We start from the raw sequence: 9,518 nt of genomic DNA, 5'->3' as shown, positions 1-9,518 counted from the left end.
GTCTGTGATGCAATCGGCTGTGCCTCGTGCCGAAAAAGGGGCGGGGCTTTAACGCGCCACCCTCTGAGGTGGGGTTTTGTGAGGGGTTTTTTGAAAGCGCCCAACGGTTTATCTGGCTCGAGCCTCGCTCGCCGTTCTTTTCTTGCTGTCAGCGTAGTTCGCGCTCAGTTAGGCAGGCAAAGGCAGCCAGGCGTAGTCGAGGCCTAAGGCCCAGCACTTGGAGGTGGTTTCTCCTCAGCCTTGCACGGCTCTTAGTTCTCACTTAGCCCTCCCTCTCTCGAAATGCTTTCTCCTCAGCGCTTCTTCCATATTTTTATGCAGGCTCTGGAACACTTTTATGCCCCCCCCCCATTTCACTTGGAGGGGGACCATAACTCCTCGCCAGCACACACTCCACAGTTGAAGGCAGCTTCTGTATTACATTTTCATTCTGCCTTCGCCTTCTCCAGAGCTTGGGATGGTCTGTGTAGCCTTACCTTTTTATTCCCAAAGCAATCCTGTGAGGTAGGGCTTGGACTTTAGGTTAAAAAAAAAGTCCAAAACGACACTGCACCCACCAGACTGCTTTTGACTTTGCTTTTTTATACCCGCACCACTTTCTCCTCTGGTAAATAGGTTTTGCTGAGGTGGGGATTTTCATAACTCGTTGGACCATCACGCGTGTGTCGACACAAAATGTGTATAGAAGCAGGGAACCAACCAACAGGGCCTGCCCAAGGCATTTTGGCACCTGAGGCCAAATAACAAAATGGTGCCCCCAACCTGCCAGGAAGGAAGGGGTGAGTGAAGACCTACATTGGAAACAAAGGGGGAGGGAATGCAGATCTACATTGAAAACAAGGCAGGAGTGAAGATCCACAGCGGAAACAAGCAGGGGGTGTCAAATCAACCTTACCTGATGGTTGAAGTGGGTGGGTGCAGAGCTCAGGAGACCCCAGAGGGCAGCCCTCACTATTTCCTCCCTAGGGGTGGGAGGAGATCAGCAGTGCCTCCTATTCATCAAGAGGCTGCTGTAGAGGCAGCATGGGGAGAGGGGCTGCCAAGGAGGTTGCCAACCAAGACTCCAAAGAGTGTGTTGCATCCGCTGCTGTCACTGCGGCTGCAGGCGATGCTTACCTTAGAGGCTGGATACTGCCGCCTGAGGTGGTCAGCTCAGCTGGCCTAATGGGTGGGCTGGCCACGGGAACCAATGCCTCTGTTAAAACACTTTTCACCTCTCAAAAGCTCATCTTCCTAGCCTCATGAAATACTGGTGCTCATACTCCAAAACACTCATTTAGGTTCATGGAAATCTTACTGTGAAGTTCACTTCTACACAGCTTCATATTCACATTGCACTTGTTGAGGCACCCTTTTTCCTTACACCTGCTTACCCATTTGCCACTCTTTGACCCCACTACAGTATATTCCTTTGCAGTGACACTCAGACTCACCATTCATGCTGCTTCAATTTCAGCTCATACAGTTGGGGGTCATTCTCATTCATATGAAATATGTTTGCTCCTATGCTGAGATTATCCTCACTTCCCTCACTGGAGAACATCTGTTTATACTCTGGCACACTACAAAGAGCCTCATCTCTCTCACTCTACAGACACAGCCTTACAGAGCTAGTGTTCACACTGCTGCTTGTCGCTATATTTTATTTTTCTATTTAAAGTAATTTATATCCTCTCTGCCCTCAAGAGATCAGAGTGGCACACATTAAAATCAGTAAAAACAATATGAACACAACAACAAAACTCACAGCAGCCCAGATATCTAGGATGGCTCAAAAACCTGATAAAAAAGAAAAGTTTTGACTGCCCTAAATGCAAGTAGTGAAGGAATCATAGAGAACTCCTGGGGAAGGAAGTTCCAGAGGAGTTGGGGATACCATATCAAAGGACTTGGGGATACCATATCAAAGTCTCCACCCACACTCTTAACAGAAACTCACTGTAAATGTGCTGAGGCTTGTACTTCTGTTAAATACTTGCTGTCTCCGCACCAATCACGTCACACTCCTATGGCTTTCATAATTTATTTACACTCTTCCTTTACAGAAAGTGAGCTCACTCTTAAACTGTGTGATGAAAAGATGTTTCAGCTAAGGCTGGTAAATCAACGTTATTCTCGTGTGTAACATTTGTGTACCCCTCTACGGTTCACAGTTTTCTGCACTTCAGCCAACAACCTTCAGATAACTGATATTCCAATGCTCTGCAGATAAGGCTGTTGTTTCAGTTATTTTAACCTTTTCCCAAGTGCCTTTGGCCCATATATGAAACTGGGAGCAAGGTTAGGACATAGTTCACCGGAAGTCCTATGTAAACTGTTGGGAAGTATCTCCACTTATTAGTTTGTCACAACACATTGTCCTAGGTTATGTAACACAGCAGATGCTTAACAGACCTAAGTTATTTCCTTAATAAAGAAACTTGTTTGACCTTTTTAGCAGTATCTTTTTCTACAGAATCCCATCTTATAGCTATATTGCCACAGAATTGGAGGGAATCCCAAAACCCCATTTAGTCTAACCTCAAACTCACTAAAGGGAAAGGTTCCCCTGACCGTTAGGTCCAGCAACGGATGACTCTGGGGTTGTATGCTCATCGCGTTCTATTGGCCGAGGGAGCCGGCGTTTGTCCACAGAAGGCTTCCAGGTCATGTGGCCAGCATAACTACCGTAAGTCATTTCTGGCAAACCAGAGCAGTGTACAGAAACTCGCTACTGTACAGAAATTTCAGCTAGCATTACAAGTTAAGATAATGATTTCAGACCTGTATGTATTACTCTTTTTATTTGAAAGACTGTAATGTTACACTTACAAATTAAGAGTATCTTTTCTTATTCATAAAATTTATTAATCCCTTATTCAAAAAAACTCTTTAAGCAGTGCACAAATAAAATAGTAGATAGAGCACAATTAAAACCAACAAACCAAATAAAAAGAAATATACATAAAACAATCACTTTAAAATAAATATATAGTCAATAAGTATTTTAAAACCCAGTGTCATAGCTTGCACTGGACAAAGTACTTGGACACAGATTTTGTTTTTTAATTAAAAAAAAATTGTTCAAATCAGTATGGTACATAAGCAAAGCATGGGTCACTAGCACAGCAGGTGCATGGCAAGGTTAGCAAGCTGATACGTTGATCCAACAGCTGACATGCCCCCTGGGCTCCTATTATAAAAGCATAGGGCAAGCACAGCTTCTGCATAGTGAGTGGAATGTGTCTTTAGATTGAGCAAGCAAGCAGGCACTCTTTCTGGTGGGCTGAACATGAGCTGTCTATTCACACTGGTGCTGGAATCTTTGCGTCCTAGGTGACAGGATCCTGACAGTGCTGTCTTAGAGCCAGAATGGGAATCAAATGCCTCCTTGAAGAGCAGAGAGGCACAGGCTGTGGGAGGCGAAGGCTCCAGTGGTACAGGAGGCATGGCAGGCAGGGGCTGCCTTTGAGTCAAAAGTGGGTGTGCGACTGAAATGGGGCATCGGGATGAAAACCCACTGTGACCCTCCTCATCTGCATTCTAGCTCCCACAGCTCTTAGATTGTTGTGGCCCCATGCAGCTTTCCCAATCCAGCATTGTCAATAGGCTTCTCCTACCCCTTGCCCTGATCTAAGCAGCCCCTCCAAGGTGTCTCCTTGGGACTGATTACATCAAATCTAGGTACATAAATTATATGTCTGAGTAAGTTGCCTGGTGTGCTCTGGTCCATGGGGTCATGAAGAGTCGGACACGACTAAACGACTAAACAACAACAAAGTTTGCTGAAACTATTTTGCCACATTACCACTGAAAACCTCATCTGTCCACTGAGTATTTCCTTTTAACAGGCAAGGCTTACTATTTCATGTTATCCCCAGAACACTTCCACATAAGTTGTTAAATTCAACATCAGATGACGATAAGGATCCATGTAGTCCATCATTATTTGCAAGTATCTCAGCAACCAGCAACTTGCAAGTCAGTAGCCCATTCACGGATGGTGGTCTGACTTCTGACAACAAAAGTACTGGTAGCTTGATCCTGTCTGCTATACTTCAGGAGCTGCTATGTTTATTATAGACAGCTATAACTGGGTGGGGGGGCAGTTTAATTGCTATATACTGACACTGGATAGAGCATAGTATCACAATAATATACTTTAGTGACGGGTGGCCATCTGATTAATAACTGAAGGCCTTACTGTAAATATATAATGAACCATAGTGTATGTGGTTAACAAAAATGCATATCACTGACATAATTTGCATATTGGATAACCATATGCTACACTAGATTAAATTTGGTTGTAGGAGATCCATGTTTCAATATCTGCTGATCCCTAAAGTTCATAGAGAGCCTTGGAATATCCTGTCTCATAAGGTTGTTAGGAGGCTAAAGGGAATAACAATGGGGCTATTGTATCCATTTCTTGAAGCACTATGGAACTTGAATGTTTGGAGCCAAAGAAAATTGTTAAGATTTGAAATATTTAACCCTTCAATAATGAATTCCTAGCAGCTATGAATTCAATTAAACTATATCCCCACTGCTACTTTTTGTATCAGGAGTGGCAGGGCTGGTTCTAAAGTAACCTGGTGTTGGTTCTGTTCCTACATGTGGGGCTGGAAGGGCAACACACTGTCCATCATACTGACACTGTTGAGAATTTGTAGCAGGTTTCATGTTTCAAATGGTAGCATTCAACTTCTAATTCACATCTACTCATATTTGGGAAACAAATTTTCTCACTAGCATCTTTGCTACAATGTGTTGTCAGTTTCTCTGTCTCCTCCTGCTTTTCATTCTGGTCCATCACCCGGTCAGTGAACTAATAAATACATGTTGAGTTTCTAACTTGTGTAACTTGAAATAATATATATTCTAATATAAGGGAAATATTTGCCAAGGATACTTCTTCTTTTTCTAAGTTCCCATTATTTAAAATTAATTGAAATGCTTTAGAGGGGGAGGACTCAAGCTGCCTAAATACATAAATTGCTGGGATCTGAGACAAGACTAGACATAGGCTACTTACTCCCTCAAATCATCTGTGTGGGACAAGTTTTTAATTTTTTTGCAGGTTCTGGACTTACGCAGACTTTACAATTTTCTGTCATAAAAAATGAGGGATAATACCCCAAAAGGGGATTGTAAATACACCAATTGTGAGGTTAGCTGGCTAGCTGGCTGCTATGGTGACAGAGATCATACTGATACCTTAGGCAGACAGTTCTGTCACAGACTCATTGTGGAACCTTAGGGGAGTCATTTAACCCTTTGTTTGTCCATCTGTACAATGGGGAAAGTGTTCCTTTCTGGTAATCAAGTGGGGGCTGTGTGTTTTATTCAGCAGGTGTTCCTGCTACACTGAGTGCCATAGGGATGTATGCTTTTTATAAATAATAGCAATCAAGTGCTGCATAGCTACTGAGCAGGGTCCATATTGTCTGCAGGTTGACAGATACCTGGAAGCACTTTGGGAGAGTTTTCTGCACACCGAACAAGAAAAACGTGATCTACAGAACTGGAATTTGCCTTTGAAGAGTACAAAATCTGGGAAGAGCTTAAATGGTGAATCCCAGGAAAAAGTATTCAAAGGAATCTTTTATAAGGTAATTAGAATAAATATTGGTATGCATGTTTATATTGTTTAGCCTTGCAGATAATTGCATAAAAGGGGGGAGAATAATACCAATCCACAAAGAGATACAGTATGTGTGCTGCAAGATCACTCATGTGATACATCTAGCAGCTCTGACTTAGAATAAATCATTACTTATCTGAGAGAGTGGTTAAATGCAAGACAAATGTAGGCTTTTTTATATTAATGTAGTGGATTTCATTCAAGTTTAGAGGTTAGTGTTAACCTGTTGCTAACCACACAATGGGCCAAATGAACCCAAATATCTGTAGGATTTCCAGAACAGTATAGAAAGTATAATTGCAGAAAGAAAGAGAAGCATCAAATTATGCAGCCAGAAACATTATTTTAAAGATCTGACTAACAGAGACATTAAGAGCAAGAGCGAGCTTGTAAAATGCATGTCTGGAAATACTTTATTTAATGTTCTGTGGTATTGGGTTTAACATTTAGCTATGAGCCAAAAGTGCCCACTGAAGTCGTTTCATAGAATCCATCATATCATTGAGAAAAATTTTACTGGTTAAATCTCTGTGGGTTAGACGGCTGTTGAAGGCACAGAATCAGGGCTTAGAGAAAAAGATAGCAACCTTTCTTTTAGTTTGTTTTATATGTGTCTTAAAGTACAAAAGATAGTTTTTTGTCTTTTAAGAGAAGTAATCACTCTTGTTGTATGCCCAAACATATATCAGACTAAAAATTGTCAGTGGTTGTGTCTTCTTCACAGGCATGGGGACCCCTACCTTTGTCTACTTCAGGATGAGTATGAATAAGCACACCTTTATAGTATCGTTAAGACACCTACCATAAGCACACTAAGTCGATCTCCTGAGAGTAATGCAAACTATTTACATATGTTGCTGCAGGAACCAAATAGGTAGCTCCCCCCCCCCGCCCAAAGTAACAAAAATGTGGCACAAAATATTATAGCATTGGAATGCAAAGGTTATGTCTAAGGGGAAAATAAGCTTAATATTTTGAACCAATTAACCTTTCTAAAGTCATGGGGGGACCCTAAATCGGACAAATCCTGTGACTGTGGCAGAGAGTTGCTTGTAAGCAATATCTCTTCTTCTGAGTAGTAGTACCCTTCCTGTGAAATGTCTTTAATAACTCTGTATTGATAAGCTTGTATCATACTTTATAAGTTAGTGCTTCAAAACTTACCTATGAGTATGAATGTTAATTCTACCATGTGGCTGAAATACTTGGAAAATGCTTCTCCCAATTCAGTTCCCAGGGTATCAGCATATATTTTATCCAATGTTTTAATGCTTCAAGTAGGATCCCTAAGTGCTGCTGATTAGGCAATTAAATATTTAGATGAAAGAAGAAGTGCTTCTCTGAATCTATTTCAAGTGATTAATGCTAATTGGATTTATAAGAAAAGTGTGTATATTATAGGGAAGTAGTGCACAAGTATACTTGCCCTGTCTTGAATGCATTTCACAGGATACATTTTATATCCCTAAGGGTAGCTTGACTTCCGCAATATTTTTATTTGGATTTGTACCTAGCTCCTGCCAACCTAGCAGTTTGAAAGCACGTCCAAGTGCAAGTAGATTAATAGGTACCGCTCCGGTGGGAAGGTAAACAGCATTTCTGTGCGCTGCTCTGGTTTTGCCAGAAGTGGCTTAGTCATGCTGGCCACATGACCCAGAAAAACTGTCTGTGGACAAATGCCTGCTCCCTCAGCCTGTGAAGTGAGATGAGCGCCGCAACCCCAGAGTCGTTCGCGACTGGACTTAACTGTCAAGGGTCCTTTACCTTTACCTTTAAATCTCACAGACTCCAAGTAATTTCAAAGTAAATTTAAATATATACAACACAAATAATAAGCCACACCATTCTGTCTTCCACCTTGGCTTTTCTTTTCTCACCCACAGCAGGGCCCTTTCCCTGGTCTGTTATATCTTCACTAGCAGCCATTGATAGCCCTACCCTGCATCCACATGCTTGCTGACAGTCAAAGAACTCTATTAGTGAGACATTTATTTCCTCCCCCTGTCAAGCCTCTATTCCTGCATGAGGTAGACACTGTGATGTCTCCATTAATATTTTACTTAGTATTTAAAATGTCACGGTTTCAGAACAATATCAAAGCCCTTCCAGAAATTCCCACTGATGCCTGCTCTTTTGCCTTTTTACACTGAAGAACTCTTGCCCTTTCTCTCATTGAAAAGAGGGGTAGACCCCAACAAACTGATACTTTGTTCCTTGTAATCCCAACCCCAATACCTTTTTGAATTCCATTAACTGAAAAAAGTTATAACATCTCACTCAACTAGTCCCATCTCATCAAACAGAACTTCAACTACAACTGCCAAACTTCCTTTGGCAGTCACCCTCAGATTGTGGGATAACCAGTCTCATATAAGCAATGTGCTTAAGTCTAATTAATGCACTACAGAGTTAAGACTATAGAATTCTCCTTTAGTACCTATGTTTTTGCTTGTCACCAACAGAAAACAAATATGTCTAGCCTCTGGCAGGGATGGGGATAGGCAGGAAATCTTGAGATGGTTGAAGGTTTTATGGGGATCCAATTGTGTAAGCCCCCTAGTATGGACTATTATTCATTGGAACACACAGGTTTGAAGGGCACACTTCTATGCATACTTACAAGGAAATAAGTCTTGTACAGTCATACCTTGGAAGTCAATCAGAATCTGTTCCAGAAGTCCACTCGACTTCCAAAACATTCAGAAAGCAAAGCGTTGCTTCTGATTGGCTGCAATAAACTCCTGCAGCCAATCGGAAGACTCGGAAGCCCCATCGGACATTCAGGTTCCAAAAATAGTTCGCAAACTGGAACAGTCACTTCTGGGTTTGCGGCGTTCAGGAGCCAAAACGTTCAAGAACTAAGCTGTTCGAAAACCAAGGTAAGACTGTATATAGAGGGACATATGTCCAAGCAAGTGTGCATAGAATTTGACTAGGGATGTAAAAAGGTATTGATTTTCAGTCCAACTGGTGTTTGTTGCATGTAGCGCTGTTCCTGTTCTGCTGCAGTTTGGCTTGCAACAAAAACAACATTACTGTATTAATATCACTGTTCACTGCACCAGAATTTTATGCAATTAATTAATTATTTTAATGCTATTATTCTAGGGTTGCCATATTTAAAAAACCATGACACCTCAAAAGTTGTTGAGCGCCTGAAGTTGTTGAGCGCCTGAAGTTGTTGAGCTTTTTTAAGGAAAAGCTCTACAGTTATTTCAACATGATTTAACCCCTGTTGCCAGTATGGTGGCCCTATTACACAATGTATCTCTGCAAAGGAAATTTAATGCAAATAGGGGAAAACATAAATTACGTAATGTTTGGACTGAAGACAAGAACAGCAATGAATAGGAACTGTTTTTTCTGGATTGATTTGTTTTTTTGGACATGGGACAAATAAGCAGACATCAGTGATTGCAATTTCTGTTTCTATCAGTGTTCTCTGACATCTCTAGATGTGGCTGCGCATAACCTTTCTCTGGGAAAGTTGGTGAACAGCTGCTCTAGAATGCTGTTGGTTTGCTTCTTCAGCAACTGAGGGCAGAAATGTGAGCACCTTAGCATGGACTTCTTCTCCACTGTGTTTCCCTCAGCTTCCCTCACCCCACCCCCAAAATTTTCTTTATGCCAGCATTGAAAACATGTCAACAGTCATGTCTTTTTTATCATTCTTATTTTTTTATGCACATAGTTTGTGTTTTGTAGCTTGTTGTCTCTTGTGCTTGCTTCTAATTACTTTGATTCCCTCTAACCTAAGTAATTTCCCCCCTTGTAATGTTATGCTATGGCACTTTTCACATTCAATGTAAGATTCTGCTACCTTCTAATGTGTGGATTCTCTAGTTCCTGATTATCTTTAATGTTGAAGCTGGCTGAAAGTAAAATAGGTTAG

The 9,518-nt window shown here is 41.4% G+C and overlaps 1 protein-coding gene across 6 annotated transcripts in view; it reads left to right on the top strand.

Moving 5' to 3' along the window:
- The first annotated feature begins 115 nt into the window (after positions 1–115).
- Positions 116–9,518, top strand: part of MAPT (microtubule associated protein tau) — an 81,339-nt gene continuing 71,936 nt past the window's right edge. For 2 of the 6 annotated variants that reach the window (XM_081167206.1, XM_081167204.1), the window contains exon 1: positions 5,198–5,594. The gene's annotated coding sequence lies outside the window, so the exon portion shown is untranslated. Of the gene's footprint in view, positions 780–2,045; positions 2,099–5,193; positions 5,595–9,518 lie in introns of those variants that run through there. The other 4 variants (XM_081167209.1, XM_081167196.1, XM_081167202.1 and 1 more) reach the window with 4 other exon arrangements.

Source organism: Podarcis bocagei (genome assembly GCF_964188305.1).
Source record: "Podarcis bocagei genome assembly, chromosome: 13".
Taxonomy (NCBI): Eukaryota; Metazoa; Chordata; class Lepidosauria; order Squamata; family Lacertidae; genus Podarcis; species Podarcis bocagei.
This window is presented reverse-complemented; position numbering and strand designations above follow the sequence as displayed.